We start from the raw sequence: 17,388 nt of genomic DNA on the forward strand, positions 1-17,388 counted from the left end.
AACCTGTGACACTGGAATATCCCAAGGCAATGTCCTTGACCTGCGTTACCTCTTTCATGAGTCCCGTTTTCCCCAATCAAGCCCAGCTTTTTTCTCCCCTACTGACTGGGACAGTGACATAGCATTCCCAGAGCCCCCACCCACGGCTTTGGGAACAGCATTTTGATTGATTTCAAAGCCCATCTCAGTTATGAGGCGAACTCTAGGGTAATGCTGTATATATATTCTGTATATATATGTCCTGGAGGGCCACTCTAGGATTGCTCGATTAAGGCAAACTGTAAAGAATGGGACAGACAATCCCCCAAACTGGTGGTTATTCCAATACTTGGATTTACCAAGTCAACAATAAAAACAGCACCCACAATGCCTTACTTGTTACCCTGAAGCCAAAAACACAGTTCCCCTATAGCAATCCAGCCTTGGGCTTCCTCCCAGACAGCCAAGCAAATATGGTGAGGGTTACTGAAACTCTTGTTTATCATATAAAAAGTTCTACCAATCCCAAAGAATCAGACACATCACCCACCAGGTCACTGAATATTTCAGATCTTACCCAAATACATGCGAACAGCCAATTCTTATTAACTAAACTGTTAGGGTATCCTATGTCTTCAGACATGACCAATGGACATGGCTGGCTTAGACTTGCTGGGGCCTGGGACTGAAGCCCAAGTCCCACTGCCTAGGGCCGAAGCCAAAGTTTGAGGGCTTCAACCCTGGGTGGTGAGGCTCAGGTTACACGCCCCCTATCTGGAGCTGAATCCCTTGGGCTTCAGCTTTGGCCCTCCCACCTGGAGAACTGGGGCTCAGGCTTTGGTCTCCCCTTCTGGGGTCGTGTAGCAATTTTTGTTGTCATAAGGGGGTCACAGTCTAATTTTGAGAACTCCTGAGCTACATGGATTAACATAAGGCAATTGCCTATCTCCACCATTTGCAGGTGATTTACCACAAACTTCAAGGAGAAATTAAGACAGTGATATCACTATACTAACAGTTCATTTAAATGTTAACAGCTCCTTTTGATATTTGAATTACGGAATACAATGATAGACAGGAATCATTTGGTTTTTTCACTCAATGCACTGTCAACCTCTGGAATTCCTTGCCAGAGGGTGTTGTGAAGGCCAATACTATAATGGGGTTCCAAAGGGAGCTAGATAGATTCATGGAGGATAGGTCCGTCAATGGCTAGTAGCCAGGATGGACAGAAATGGTGTCCCTAGCCTCTGTTTGCCAGAAGCTGGGATTGGGTGACAGGTCATGGATCACTTGATGATAACCTGTCTGTTCATTCTCTTTGGGGCACCTGCCATTGGCCACTGTCAGAGTACAGGATACTGGGCTTGATGGACCTTTGGTCTGACCCAGTATGGCCGTTTTTATGTTCTTATATTCTTACATTGTCAGCCTCTAACCATATATATGCAAACACGCAAAACCACAAACATTGCATGAGAGGAAAGTGATCAGGAACAGCCAGCATGGATTCACCAAGGGAAGGTCATGCCTGACTAATCTAATCGCCTTTTATGATGAGATTACTGGTTCTGTGGATGAAGGGAAAGCAGTGGATGTATTGTTTCTTGACTTTAGCAAAGCTTTAGACACGGTCTCCCACAGTATTCTTGTCAGCAAGTTAAGGAAGTATGGGCTGGATGAATGTACTATAAGGTGGGTAGAAAGCTGGCTAGATTGTCGGGCTCAACGGGTAGTGATCAATGGCTCCATGTCTAGTTGGCAGCCAGTGTCAAGTGGAGTGCCCCAGGGGTCGATCCTGGGGCCGGTTTTGTTCAATATCTTCATAAATGATCTGGAGGATGGTGTGGATTGCACTCTCAGCAAATTTGCGGATGATACTAAACTGGGAGGAGTGGTAGATACGCTGGAGGGGAGGGATAGGATACAGAAGGACCTAGACAAATTGGAGGATTGGGCCAAAAGAAATCTGATGAGGTTCAATAAGGATAAGTGCAGGGTCCTGCACTTAGGACGGAAGAACCCAATGCACAGCTACAGACTAGGGACCGAATGGCTAGGCAGCAGTTCTGCGGAAAAGGACCTAGGGGTGACAGTGGACGAGAAGCTGGATATGAGTCAGCAGTGTGCCCTTGTTGCCAAGAAGGCCAATGGCATTTTGGGATGTATAAGTAGGGGCATAGCAAGCAGATCGAGGGACGTGATCGTTCCCCTCTATTCGACATTGGTGAGGCCTCATCTGGAGTACTGTGTCCAGTTTTGGGCCCCACACTTCAAGAAGGATGTGGATAAATTGGAGAGAGTCCAGCGAAGGGCAACAAAAATGATTAGGGGACTGGAACACATGAGTTATGAGGAGAGGCTGAGGGAGCTGGGATTGTTTAGCCTGCAGAAGAGAAGAATGAGGGGGGATTTGATAGCTGCTTTCAACTACCTGAAAGGGGGTTCCAAAGAGGATGGCTCTAGACTGTTCTCAATGGTAGCAGATGACAGAATGAGGAGTAATGGTCTCAAGTTGCAGTGGGGGAGGTTTAGATTGGATATTAGGAAAAACTTTTTCACTAAGAGGGTGGTGAAACACTGGAATGCGTTACCTAGGGAGGTGGTAGAATCTCCTTCCTTAGAGGTTTTTAAGGTTAGGCTTGACAAAGCCCTGGCTGGGATGATTTAACTGGGAATTGGTCCTGCTTCGAGCAGGGGGTTGGACTAGATGACCTTCTGGGGTCCCTTCCAACCCTGATATTCTATGATTCTATGATTCTATTATCTACTAATACATCTCTGACGGTTGAATCTGGGTTAATTAGCCTGCCAGATGTGTAACCTTTTCTGGCCCTGCAACACAATATGTATTATTTATAAAAGTTACCCTGCTGTTAGCATAAAATACTCTCACAGAAGGCTTGGTCCATCTAGGAACCAGTTGTGATGGGTTCGATTACAGAGACCCCCTTGCGACTGTCACCTGACATGTTGGAATTACCTCTGAGCCCATTTTCCCTGCCAGCTTGGGATTCCAGAACCCTTTCTTGTTGAGCCAGACACGCTAGCCTGCTGCAACACAGACCCAGGTCTGGTCCACACCCCCAAAAGCTGCAGACTTTATCCAAAAACTGCTCAGCAGGTCACCTATCTACAGCACCCAGATACCCAGTTCCCAGTGGGATCCAAAACGCAAATAGATCCATTTTACGCCGTATAAAGCTTATAGAGGGTAAACTCATAAATTGTCCACCCTCTATAACACTGATAGAGAGATATGCACAGCTGTTTGCTCCCACAGGTATTAATCACTTACTCTGGGTTCAATAATAAACAAAAGTGATTTTATTAACTATAAAAAGTGAGATTTAAGTGGTTCCAAGTAATAACAGACAGTACAAAGTAAGATACCAAGCAAAATAAAACAAAACAAAACACATAAGTCTAAGCCTAATACATTAAGAAACTGAGTACAGGTAAATCTCACCCTCAGAGATGTTCCAATAAGCTTCTTTCACAGACTAGACTCCTTCCTAGTCTGGGCCCAATCTTTTCCCCCTGTACAGTCCTTGTCAGTTCCAGCAGGCATCTTAGGTGAAAAGCAGGGGCTTTCTCATAACTGGGATCCCCTTTATTCTGTTCCACCCCCTTTTATAGCTTTGGCACAAGGCGGGGATCTTTTGTCTCTCTGGGTGCCCACCCCTCCTTCTAAATGGAAAAGCACCAGGTTTAAGATGGATTCCAGTTCAGGTGACATGATTACATGTCATTGTAAGACCTCCTTCTTCATACCTAGGAACTGGCCCACGCGTACACAGGAAGGCTTTCAGGTAAACAAACCCATTCACAGTTCATTGATTCTGAAGCTCCATTATTGGCTTCCACTTAATGTGTTTACATCAGTAATACAAGTTTATATCTTATTCTCCTAACTCCAGACATAAAAATAATACATGCAAACCAGTAGGATGAACACACTCAGAAGATCACAACCTTTGTAATGATACCTTACAAGAGACCTTTTGCATAAAGTGTATTCCAGTTACATCATATTTACACTCATAAGCATATTCTATAAAACATTATGGAGTGCAATGTCACACCAACATTAAAACTTGGTTATTCCCATCTTTCCCAAATTTAGCATTGTATGAAATTTGGCAAATTGCAAAAAGTTTGAGGTAATGTGTTTTATGTTTTGGCTGTAGCGTTGTCTCATGATAGTTGTGCTGGTCTAACAACTGAGGCCAATGCTGCACCTGTATCTCAGCTAAGCCTGGATTGATCAAATTAAGAACCTTACATATACATACACAGTCAATGGCTAACAAAATATCATTATGTTCTAAATTACTAACAATAGATGTAATAGTGGTGTTAATATACTGAAAATATTGAGCAACTAAATTATAGTATACTAAATAGTATCCATAGTTAATGTGTGTCGATTAAGTAATAACCTGCTAATACTTCCTCCAGATTTTACTGCTCTTGTGACTCCATTAATAAGGCTATTCATCTTTAAATATAGGTTTTCAATATCCAGAGTGGTTCATATGGACAACCCCAGGACTGTGTCTCCCACTACAGTGTTCATCACACCCTAAAATGGTCATTCATTTCAGCATTGAACCATTTTTGATAGGTCTCAGGATGCCATTTTGGTAGAGTCATTTTAGTCTTGGTGGGACATATGTCCAGCCCACCTTTTCCACTGTGGACTCTGCTGTAGGGTGTGAAAGTATTCCTGATTGGAGCCATGCTAGGATAATGGGACACTGTGTTGCTTGGGTCAATGAGGTCATTACACTTTCCAAAGTGAGTAAAACAGCTAGAGAACCTTGGAGGGTGTTCTCCTTTACCCAGTGTTTGTAAAAAGCCCAGCGGGATTCCTTCCATCTGCCCCTGAACAATAGATCCATTTTAGAGATGGTCTCTTTTCCATGACCACTTTTTTCACATAAAAATGAGGACTCAGAGAAAATATATACAGGGTATTTTGACTCCAAATAATTGATTTTTGTAAAAACATATTATTAAAACAACCCATAACCACAAAAAAACATTTTGGCACATGTCTCTCCCTCCTGACCAGCTTTTTTTTCCAGGCTTCAAGTTTCCTGCCTACACTATGACATTCCCAGCAAGGTAGACTGCCTAAGTCGGCCAGTTTCATCTCTTTGCTTTCTCTCCAGAAACTACAAACAACTGCAATTGCCATCAATTGTAAGGAACCACCCTACTCGTTATAAGCAAGCACATTTTTTCTTAAGGTGAAAGCATTACAGAGAAAACATTATAAGACAATAAAAGAACATACATGACTGCAAAAAAGCTTACCAGAATCCACCCCAACTTCAGCCTGGGGCTCTGGTAGATGTCAGTCCTTCAACACCCACACCTGGGTTTTCTCTGTGGTTACAAGTTCACAATTGTCTCAGATTGAGAATTAGAATCACCATGAATGGTCAAGTCTTTTCCTTAGCCAGCTTGAGCCTTTGATCTTAGTGTCATGTAACAGATGATCTGCAGACTATGGCCATGGCTCAAGGTGAAGCTACAAATGGCTGGGGTTTTGCATAACCAGAGGGATGGATTTGCATTCACCTCCCCCTAGATGTTCCCCAAGAAAACCACTTCACTCTTTTTGCTCCAAAAGTCCATTCTTGTCATGTTCAGTATATGCCGTTGAACCCCGCCCCCAGGTCTCATATCTGTCACATTTCCTGCCTCGAGAGGTTCCACACAAGACCAGTCCACAATAATCCATAAACCATTCCTTTAATACAATGGACCCCGAGAATATTAAACTTGATTCAATCAGGTTTTCCAAGGAGATATCAGGAAGTTGCCAAATCTGTCACAAAGACCAAAAAAAAAAAAAAAACCTTAGCATTTTTTTGTTTAAAACCAAAAATTTGGTGTGGAATTTTTCAATTAATTCTTATTTGTTTGTTTTCATAATTTTTTTCACATGGATAAAGAAAAAGAAAATTTCCTGACTCTAACCATTTCCAGCCTTGTGTTAAAGCTAACAAAATGTGCTTGTTTTTGCCTGAGTTTCTCTGAAGACAATAAATTTGTTGACAGCTTTACCTATGGCCTTGCTTACCTCTTTATTTCTTAGGCTGTATATGAGGGGATTGACCATGGAGTCAACACTGTGTAGAAAAGAGACAGCACTTTATGCAGCTCTCTTAGTGCATTGGTTTGTGGTACTATATAGACAATGATCAGGGATCATAAAAAACTGTGACCACAATGAGGTGAGAGGAGCAGGTGGAAAATGCCTTTTGCCTCCCCAAGGTGGTGGGTATTTCAGGATGGTGGAAATAATATAAACGTAGGGCATCAGGGTTAATAGAAATAGTGGCATGGTACTGATGGAGGCCAGAATGAAAGTTTCAAGTTCCACCACGTGGGCATCCTGAAGGAGAGATTTAACAGGGGAGTTAAATCGCAAAAGAAATGGTCAATGTCACAAGGCCCTCAGAAGAATAATTGTGACATTAAAGATGTTGTTATTGTATTAGTCAGTAAGCCACAGATCCAAGAGTCAGCTGCTAACTGGAAGGACTGCTTGGTGTTCATAATGGTTGTGCAGTGCAGGGGTTTCCATATTGCTAAATAGCAATCATAAGACATTGCTCCTAGCAGGTAACATTCTGTCGCTACTAAGCAACCAAAGAAATAATATTTCATGACACAGCCAAGGAAAGAAATGGTTCTGTGCCCACTCAGGACCCAGCACCCTGGGTAGGATGGTGGAGCTGTAGCAGGTCTCCAAGCAGCACAAGTTAGCTCAAGGGCACACTGTTGACTCATATCCAGCTTCTCCTCCGTCGTAACCCCTAGATCCTTTTCTGCAGAACTGCTGCCAAGCCATTCGGTCCCTAGTCTGTAGCGGAGCATGGGATTCTTCTGTCCTAAGTGCAGGACTCTGCACTTGTTCTTGTTGAACCTCATCAGATTTCTTTTGGCCCAATCCTCTAATTTGGCTAGGGCCCTCTGGATCCTATCCCTATCCTCCAGGGATATCCTATCTACCTCTCCTCCCAGTTCAGTGTCATCTGCAAACTTGCTGAGGGTGCAATCCACACCATCCTCCAGATCATTTATGAAGATATTGAACAAAACCGGCCCCAGGACCGACCCTTGGGGCACTCCACTTGATACCGGCTGCCAACTAGACATGGAGCCATTGATCACTACCCGTTGAGCCTGACAATCTAGCCAACCTTTTAACCACATTATAGACCATTCATCCAGCCCATACTTCTTTTACTTGCTGGCAAGAATACTGTGGGAGACCGTGTCAAAAGCTTTGCTAAAGTCAAGGAACAACAACTCCACTGCTTTCCCCTCATCCACAGAGCCGGTTATCTCATCATAGAAGGCAATTAGATTAGTCAGGTATGACTTGCCCTTGGTGAATCCATGCTGACTGTTCCTGATCACTTTCCTCTCCTCTAAGTGCTTCAGAATTGATTCCTTGAGGACCTGCTCCATGATTTTTCCAGGGACTGAGGTGAGGCTGACAGGCCTGTAGTTCCCAGGATCCTCCTTCTTCCCTTTTTTAAAGATGGGCACTACATTAGCCTTTTCCCAGTCGTCCAGGATGTCTCCCGATCACCATGAGTTTTCAAAGATAATGGCCAATGGCTCTGCAATCACATTCGCCAACTCCTTTAGCACTCTCAGATGCAGCGCATCCGGCCCCATGGACTTGTGCTCATCCAGCTTTTCTAAATTGTCCCGAACCACTTCTTTCTCCACGGAGGGCTGGTCACTTCCTACCCATGCTGTGCTGCCCACTGCAGTAGTCTGGGAGCTGACCTTGTTCGTGAAGACAGAGGCAAAAAAAGCATTGAGTACATTAGCTTCTTCCACATCCTCTGTCACTAGGTTGCCTCCCTCATTCAGTAAGGGGCCCACACTTTCCTTGACTTTCTTCTTGTTGCTAACATCCCTGAAGAAACCCTTCTTGTTACTCTTAACATCTCTTGCTCACTGCAACTCCAGGTGTGATTTGGCCTTCCTGATTTCACTCCTGCATGCCCGAGCAATATTTTTATACTCTTCCCCGGTCATTTGTCCAGTCTTCCACTTCTTGTAAGCTTCTTTTTTGTGCTTAAGATCAGCAAGGATTTCACTGTTAAGCTATGCTGGTTGCCTGCCATATTTACTATTCTTTCTACACATCGGGATGGATTGTCCCTGTAACCTAAATAAGGATTTTTAAAATACAGCCAGCACTCCTGGACTCCTTCCCCCTCATGTTATTCTCCCAGGGGATCCTGCCCATCAGTTCCCTGAGGGAGTCAAAGTCTGCTTTTCTGAAGTCCAGGGTCTGTATTCTGCTGCTTTCCTTTCTTCCCTGTGTCAGGATCCTGAACTTGACCATCACATGGTCACTGCCTCCCAGGTTCCCATCCACTTTAGCTTCCCCTACTAATTCTTCCCGGTTTGTGAGCAGCAGTTCAAGAAGAGCTCTGCCCCTAGTTGGTTCCTCCAGCACTTGCATCAGGAAATTGTCCACTACCCTTTCCAAAAACTTCCTGGATTGTCTGTGCACCGCTGTATTGCTCTCCCAGCAGATATCAGGGTGATTGAAGTCTCCCATGAGAACCAGGGCCTGCGATCTAGTAACATCTGTGAGTTGCTGGAAGAAAGCCTCGTCCACCTCATCCCCCTGATCTGGAGGTCTATAGCAGACTCCCACCACAACATCACCCTTGTTGCTCACACTTCTAAACTTAATCCAGAGACTCTCAGGTTTTTCTGCAGTTTCATACCTGAGCTCTGAGCAATCATACTGCTCTCTTACATACAATGCAACTCCCCCACGTTATCTGCCCTGCCTGTCCTTCTTGAACAGTTTATATCCATCCATGACAGTGCTCCAGTCATGTGAGTTATCCCACCAAGTCTCTGTTATTCCAATCACATCATAATTCCTTGACTTTGCCAGGACTTCCAGTTCTCCCAGCTTGTTTCCCAGGGTTCTTGCATTTGTGTATAGGCACTTGAGATAACTCGCTGATCGTCCCTCTTTCTCAGTATGAGGCAGGAACCCTCCCCTCTTGTGCACTCCTGCTCGCGCTCCTGCTCGTGCTTCCTCCCGGTATCCCACTTCCCCACTTACCTGAGGGCTTTGGTCTCCTTCCCCCGGTGAACCTAGTTTAAAGCCCTCCTCACTAGGCTAGCCAGCCTGCTTGCGAAGATGCTCTTCCCTCTCTTCATTAGGTGGAGCCCATCTCTGCCTAGCACTCCTTCTTGGAACACCATCCCATGGTCAAAGAATCCAAAGCCTTCTCTCCGACACCACCTGCGTAGCCATTCATTGACTTCCACAATTCAACGGTCCCTACCCAGGCCTTTTCCTTTCACGGGGAGGATGGACAAGAACACCACTTGCGCCTCAAACTCCTTTATCCTTCTTCCCAGAGCCACGTAGTCCGCAGTGATCTGCTCAAGGTCATTTTTGGCAGTATCATTGGTGCCCACGTGGAGAAGCAGGAAGGGGTAGTGATCTGAGGGCTTGATGAGTCTCGGCAGTCTCTCCGTCACATCGTGAATCCTAGCTCCTGGCAAGCAACAGACTTCTCGGTTTTCCCAGTTGGGGCAGCAGATAGATGACTCAGTGCCCCTGAGGAGAGAGTCCCTGACCACCACCATGCATATCTATAAAGGAACTGTGTACTGACTGTTTATTATATGTGAGATACTTTAGATTATTTCTGGAGTATCTTATAAGTAATTACAGAGTTTACATCAGTTGCGAAAGTTGGTACATGAGAATTTCATCAAGAGCGTGGTGTGGGCTGAGAGAGGTGAGCAAAGAACTGTCAATATGGAACTATTTATAAGCAAATAAAACTTATCCCTTCAAATGTAACCTTTTCTCTGCCTTATGTGCCAATTTCTAGCAAGGTTTCAAAGCCCCAGAGAGCAAAGTTGTTTCTTTTTATTCTTTTTCTTCTCCAATCTCCCTGCTTAAAAACATAAAACACTCCACCCCACAATTGGAGATTAGGAGAACATGAAGGCTGCGCAATTAAAGACTCACAATTCAGGAAAATGCTGCACTCACAGCCTTAACTCTACCCCCATGAGCCAGATTTTCAAAGCCACCTATGAATGTGGCTCCGCAGTTTCCAATAATTTTAATGAGATCGGACCATACGTCTCCTTTACATGGTTTTCACTCTACCATTCACAGATATGATATATCACTGGTTTTCAACCTGTGGTCCACGGACCACTTTAGTTCAGCAGCCTATGTCTAAGATTTCCAAAGGGGTCTGCACCTCCATAATTTTCCACAAATGAAAAAAGGTTGCAAACCATTGCAATAGATACAGGATCAGATACTCAGCTGGAGTAAACTGCACAAGTTCCATTAAAATCATTCTTTCTTTTAGAATACCAACTAAAGAAGCAACTAAAGATCAGTGCCGCCATTGTGCCAGGTGGTGCATAACCTCTGATTGAGATCAGGGCCCCCATTGTGCTAGACACTGCACAGACCTTGACCGAGATCAGGGCCCCATTGTGCCAGGTGCTGCAGAGACCCTGACCGAGATCAGGCCTGCCATTTTGTTGGGTGCTGCCCGTACCAAACCAATATTATGTTGTTTTTTATGGTGGGCACTTTTCATGCATGGAGGTCGACTGGCATCAGCTTGCCCAGTGGCTACTTGAACTGGTGACGGAGTTTGTGCTGCTGGGGTTATCTCAGACCCGGGAGATCCAGCTCTTCCTCTTCGTCTTGTTCTTTGTCTTCTATTCTGTGATCTTCCCTGCCAACATCATCATCCTTACCATCTGGGGCGACACTCACCTGGGCTCCCCCATGTATTTCTTCCTAGCCAACCTGGCCTTCCTAGACATCTGCTACTGCTCCATCACCCCTCCCCCCCAAAGATGCTGGCTGACTTCTTCTCCCACCATAAAATCACCTCCTATGGGGTCTGAAAAGCACAGATCTTCTTCATCCACTTCCTGGGGGCAGCTGAGGTCTTCCTGCTCATGGGCATGGCCTTTGACAGGTATGTGGCCATCTGCCATTGCCTGCGCTATGCCAGCATGATGAGCAGGGAGGTCTGCTGTGCCCTGGTGGGGGCTGCTTGGGCCGGGAGCTTCATGCACTCTTTCCTGCAGGTGGTGTTGATCATCCAGCTCCTGTTTTGTGACCCCAATGAGCTGGACAATTTCTTCTGTGACATCAGCCAGGTGATCAAGCTGGCCTGCACCGATGTCTACATGCTGGAGTTCCTCATGTTCTTCAGCAGCGGCCTTTCCACTGTGATGTGCTTCCTCCTCTTGCTCATCTCCTATGCAGTGCTGCTGGTCTGACTTCAGGCAGGTGACCCTTCAAAGGGGACGATCAAAGTGGCTTCCACCTGTGTCAGCCGCGTCATCATCATCTTCATCATGTTTAGCTTGGCCATCTACATCTACTGCCAGCCCTTCCGCAGCTTCCCCCTGGACAAGGTAGTGGCCGTGTTCCACACAGTGGTCTCCCCCCTCATGAACCCTATAATCTACATGCTCAGGAACAAGGAGATCATCAGTGCCATGAAGAGGCTGCTGGGCAGACATGGGCTCTGCAGAAGGAAATAGAACAAAGTCAGAGTGAAGAAGTGCAGGGTTTGGAATTATTTCAGGGCATTTCTCTGTCTTGTATTATACAGGAGGTCAGACTACAGGTTACCAAAGAACTCTCAATGTGTACCTATTTTTAAGAAAATAAAAAAATCCCCTTAAATGTAACCTTTCTTCTGTCCCATGTGCCAACTTCTAGCAAGGTTTCAAAGCCCCAGGAGCAAAGTTGCTTCTTTTTCTATTTTTTCTTCTCCAATCTCCCTGCTTAAAAACATAAAACACTCCATCCCACAATTGGAGATTAGGAGAACATGAAGGCTGCGCAATTAAAGACTCACAATTCAGGAAAATGCTGCACTCACAGCCTTAACTCTGCCCCCATGAGTCAGATTTTCAAAGCCACCTAGGAATGTGGCTGCCCAGTTTCCATAGAAATCATTCTTTCGATTAGAGTACCAGCTAAACAAGCAACCAAAGATCAGAGCCCCCATTGTGTCAGGCGCTGCACAGACTCCAGTTGAGATCAGGTCCCATTGTATCGGGGGCTGCACAGGCCCCAACCGAGATCAGGGCCCCCATTGTGCCGGGCGCTGCCTGTACTCAAACCAATATTGGGTTGTTCTTTGTGGTGGGCACTATGCGTGCATGGAGAGTGAATGGCATCAGCTTGCCTGGTGGCTACTACATCTGTGTGACTCGCTGAGTTTTCAGATCTCTGACAGTTTGGAAAAAGCAGAGGAGGGAAGAAATTGCATCAACCTGAACAGAGTTGAAAAAATCCAGAAAAAATTAAGGGAATTGGAAAATTGTGGGTAGGGTAGATGGAAATATTTCGTTCAACCCACAATGAAATGTGAAATCCCCGGGTTCAAGTCCCCCATCTCTGTGGTGTGAAGAAGGACTAGGAAGTTGGGTCTCTTGCTTTATAGCAGCACAGCTACACCACTGGGCTATGGGATAAGCTGGTGTAGAAATGTCTCCTGTTGAAGCCATTGCATTATGGATTAATAATTGGAGCAGGGGGGACTGGCCCTTCCAATTCCCACCTTCAAGGCACGTGCCTTGACAAACCAGGCTCTGGAGTGAGGCTGGTGCTGCTGCTTTCTTCCTTTAGCCCAAGAGTTTCATATCAAGTCAGATAATTTCCACAGGAAACAATGAAGGGCTTCCATGCCAGAATATCCCATAGGCTGGAGGCTAACGGGCCTGCTTTTAATAGCGGAGACTCAAGTTCAAATCCTACCTTCCCATCAGCAAGGTGGGGGACTTGAACTGTGGCTCCCACAACCCATGTGTGTTAACCTTTGGGCTAACAGATAAAAAGGAGACATCAGCCCTTCTCCCTCTGGCCATTTCGTAAGCTCCCCACCACCAAAATATGGCAAATCCATGGATAGCTTCAGATCACTGGAAACTGCATTTTGGGGCTGTAGTGTCTCCAGGACTTCAATTCAGGTCTCCTGGGTTCTGTCCACAGCTCAGCTGGTGGTGGGTTCCAGTGGTTAGAACAGAGTAGTGGGGTGCAGTGGGTTAGAAAGGGCAGGTTGGGAGCCAGGACTCCTGGGTTCTATCCTGAGTCTGGGAGGCGAGGGATGTCTAGTGGGTTAAAGTGGTTGGGGCTGAGGTCCAGAACTCCTGGGTTCCATCCCCAGCTCTGGGGGGGCATTGGGATCTAGTGGGTCAGAGCAGTGGGGTCTGGGAGCAGTGGTAGATTAGTCACTGGGCCGACTAGGCCCGTCCCCAGTGGCCCTGGCCAAATGGGGACTTCAGAAAAAAATCCACTGCCGGGTTGCAAAAGCCCAGAGCTCTGGCCATGGGATAAGGGAAGCCCCCACACCTGACCCCACTCCCCAGCCGCAGCACAGGGAGGAGCAGTTGAAGTGGGGGAAACCCTAGTGCCACGACCCCATTGCCAGCACAAGCCGAGGAGCGGTGGAAGCCCCAGCCTAGCGTGTCCCAACCCCATCCCCAGCAGAAGCCAGGGGTGGCAGGGGAAGCCCCCGCTGCCCCGTCCCGGGCAGAGGCTACAGCGTGGCAGGGGAAGTCCCCGCACGGCAGAAGCACCAAGCGGGTGGGGCGGGAGAAACCCTAGGGCCCCAACCCTGGTCCCTTGCTGAAGCTCTGGGGGTGGCAGAGGAAGCCCCAACCCCAGCACCCCTGCTGCGGCCCCGGGAATGGAGGAGCTCTCGCTATCTACCGCGGCCTCAGGGCCGGGGGAGCTCTCACTCCCTGCTGCGGCCCTGGGGCCATGGCAGGAGGACAGAACTTCTCTGGTCTTGAGGCCGCCGTGGGGGGGGGCAGAAAGGAGCAAACGGGTTGTAGAGCCACAGAGGGACAGGCTGGGGCCCAAGGGAAGGGGCAAAAAGATGTGAGGCCGTGGGTGGGGACACAGGAGGAAGGGGCAAAATGGGGGTGGGACTGCAGGTGCATTTGCTCTGGCCCAGGATCCCAAGAAACCTTAATCTGCCTCTGGCTGGGAGCCAGGACTCCTGGGTTCCATCCCCAACCCTGAGAAGGGAGTAGAGTCTAGCAGTTAGAGCAGGGATGTGGGAAGCCAGGCATCAAGTTTTGTTAAGTACTGATTGCGTGACTTGGTTCATCTCCCTTTTCTCCCCTGTCCCCATGTTTCATTCCCAGTCCCCCTCACAGAAGGGCATCCTGCAGCACCCCCTGCTGTGGGGACACTGTCTTGCTGGAGCCCCACTGGCCTGTCCAATCTCCCCGCCCCCCACCTACCCGTCCTGGCAGCTGAGATCCCGGCTTCCCCTGGAGCTGGTGAGTTTGCTCAGTGCTGAATTAAGCGAGCAGCAGTTGCACACACACACACCACTACCGAGGTCTGCTCCCCCCCCCCAGTGGGGATTGGGGGCACCCGTCCCTGCCAGTGGGGATATACCGGGGGCCATGTGACAGCAGGGGATGGAGATGGCACTCAGCTGAGCACCTCTCACTCACTAAAGGCAGCTCAGGGTGAGTCTCCACCACTCACCCCCTTTCTCTTTTATTCCTCCTTTGCTCTCTCTCCATGTCCCTGCCCCGTGTGCTGCCAAGCACAGTGCCCTCCCTCTGTTGCCACCTGCGGTGCAGCTTCCCTACTCCCGGTCTCCTGCCAGCCAAGCGTGGGTTGGGGGTAGTACCAGCCCACAGGATCCTAATGGGCCTGTTGTTCCGATGCAAAGATGCACTGACCGGGCATGGCTAGGCACGAATTCGCCAGTGCCCCCTGCATGGCCCCTACCGCAGCCTGGAATCCAGCTGCTTCTCCTTCCTCCGCCCAAAACTCCCATACATCCACATCCCAATGTAAGAGCCTCCTGCGCCAGCCCCCTGCCCACCGGCCATTACAGCACAGCTGCTCTGTGTCCCCTGGCTCTGCCGGTGCCCCTCACTCCCAACCCGCAGCCCCTTCCTAGCCCAGCCCTGCGCTCCCCCACCCACAGCTCTGCTCATGCCTCAGTCCTGACCAGCAGTCCTCTGCCCACCTAGATGCACACCTGGCCTGTCTGTGGCTTTGCTGAGTCCTCTCAGGACCACGCATGGGCAGAGGGGCTGCGTGGAGAGCTCAGCGCCCTGTCAGTCGCATGGAGATGTTCTCCCTCTCTGAGCCCTGATGTTATTCCGGCTCCTCTCTGCCAGAGCATCAGGTGCAGCCAGGACATGGGACCAGCCAAGGGGACATGATGGCAGAGAAGGAGATAAGCATGGGAGCACCGAAGTGGGGCCCTGGCTAGCTGCCACTTGATTCCCTCTGCCCCACACACCCCTCCACCCACGTATACCCACGGGTGTGACCCCGGGTTCCCCTCTCCAACTCAGCTCATACTTTCCCTTCCTGACAAGCTGCCTCTGTTCAATGGCTGAGACTCTGTGGTCCAGATTTCCAAAGGTAGTTAGAGGCATTCGATGCAATGGGATTTTTCAGAAGCAGTTCAGGCACCTAATTCCCATTGGGCGTACCTTGCTTATGTGCCTAAACCCCTTTGGTGTTCCGGCCCCAAGAAGACACAGCAAGTCTGTGGTAGAATAGGGAGTTGAACCCACAACCTAGGCTAGTGGTCTCACTACAGGGCTACCCTTACACTGGGGAGCTGCATCTTTGCTCCTTTTGCATGTGTGTGTCCAGCGCAATGGGGCAAGAGAACTGGACGGTGGTGACCACATTCATCCTCCTGGCCTTGTCCCCTGCCCACAAAGTCCAGCTCATCCTCTTCTTCCTCTTCCTGCTCTCTACATTGTCATCCTCCAGGGCAACATCCTCATCTTCCTCACGTCTGGGGTGACCCCCACCTGGGCTCCCCCATGTACTTCCTGTTGGCCAACCTGGCCTTCATGGACATCTGCTACTATTCTGTCACCCCCCCGATGCTGCCCTGGTGGAGATCCTGACCTTCTCCAACAATGGGCTGGTCATACTCCTGTGCTTCCTTCTCCTCCTGGTCTCCTACTCCCTCCTCAAGCTCTGGGCACACTCTCCCCGGGGCCAGAGCAAAGTGGCCTCCACCTGCGTCACCCACATCATCGTCGTCTTCGTCATGTTCGTGCCAGCCATCTACATCTACTGCCGTCCCTTCAGCACCATCCCTCTGGAGAAGGTGTTAGCTGTGCTGCACACCGTTGTCTTACCCCTCACCAAACCCATGATCTACACCTTCAGGAATAAGGAGGTGAAGTTGGGCATGAGGAAGATGGTTAGCAGATGTGGGTCTTGGGGAAGGAAACTGACCAAGTAATGACAGAAAATTGCAGGCTTTGGGAATGTTTTACATGCATGGCCAGAGTCTTACCTCAGTTACACCATTGCATATTTGTACTATCTAAGGAGTAAATTTGTAGTAGTGATAAAGTTACTGTGGAGTAAATAACTAGTATCTATGGAGTAACTTTATAATAATTTTGTACAAACTATTGAGTCATTCTGAAGAACCTCTGGAGCAATTCTGTACTAATTTTGCAGGATATATACAGTGTAGCCCAGCTCCTCAAAGCTATTTAGGTCCCAGCTCCCATTGATTTCAACAGCAGTAAGGAGCCTAGAGTTATTTGAAGCTCTGTGCCTAAGAGTGCAGTATTTCTGTAGTATCTACCAAGTAATTCCTTACTAATTTTGTAAGTGTACGGTCTGTAATATTGTTTTCTATGAGTAAACTCAGGTTCTGGTCTCATTTACTTTGGTGTAACTCTTCAGTATTTGCTGAGTAACTATACACTATAGATGGAGTAACTCCATAGTATCTGTGTAATAGCACTGTAGCAGTTACAGCATATCTGAAGAGCAACCCTCCTGTACTTTCCTCATTGCTATGAAATAATTGGGTAGTATTTACAGAGTAACTCTATAGTATCCATGGAGATGACCTGTAGGATTTATGGCATACCTCTGCTGTCATTCCAGAGCTAAGCCAGCTCTGGGATGGTTATTTATTGGCACATATCAGTTAATAGTAATAAGGTTTATGTTACCTTGACTACTCATGGCAACACACAGCAGGTAATGTGGCATAGAGGGCATATGTCAAGGACTAACTATGTTTTTCTGGAGTTCCTACCACATGTAGACTCCTCAGAACGTCCGTGCCCTTGAATACCATGTTTCGCTCTTAGTCCATTTGTGGGGATATTTCTATTTGCTCCACCCACTCAGCCATAGTCACCTGAAGGAGGAAAAGATTTGTCTAAATGCGGCACTGCTTGCTGAGGACCAAACAGAGTTTGGCTGGCAGGTTCATGGGATACAAACAAATTCTGGCTTAGCTCAAATAAATTCTGTATGGCTAACTCAGCTTCTGTACAGGTTTCAGAGTAACAGCCGTGTTAGTCTGT

General features: G+C 47.7%; 1 pseudogene; it reads left to right on the forward strand.

Annotated features, from left to right (window-relative positions):
- The first annotated feature begins 10,624 nt into the window (after positions 1 to 10,624).
- Positions 10,625 to 16,298, forward strand: LOC140896764 (olfactory receptor 4M1-like; annotated as a pseudogene).
- The last annotated feature ends 1,090 nt before the right edge of the window (positions 16,299 to 17,388 follow it).

Source organism: Lepidochelys kempii, chromosome 13, assembly GCF_965140285.1.
Source record: "Lepidochelys kempii isolate rLepKem1 chromosome 13, rLepKem1.hap1, whole genome shotgun sequence".
Classification (NCBI taxonomy): Eukaryota; Metazoa; Chordata; order Testudines; family Cheloniidae; genus Lepidochelys; species Lepidochelys kempii.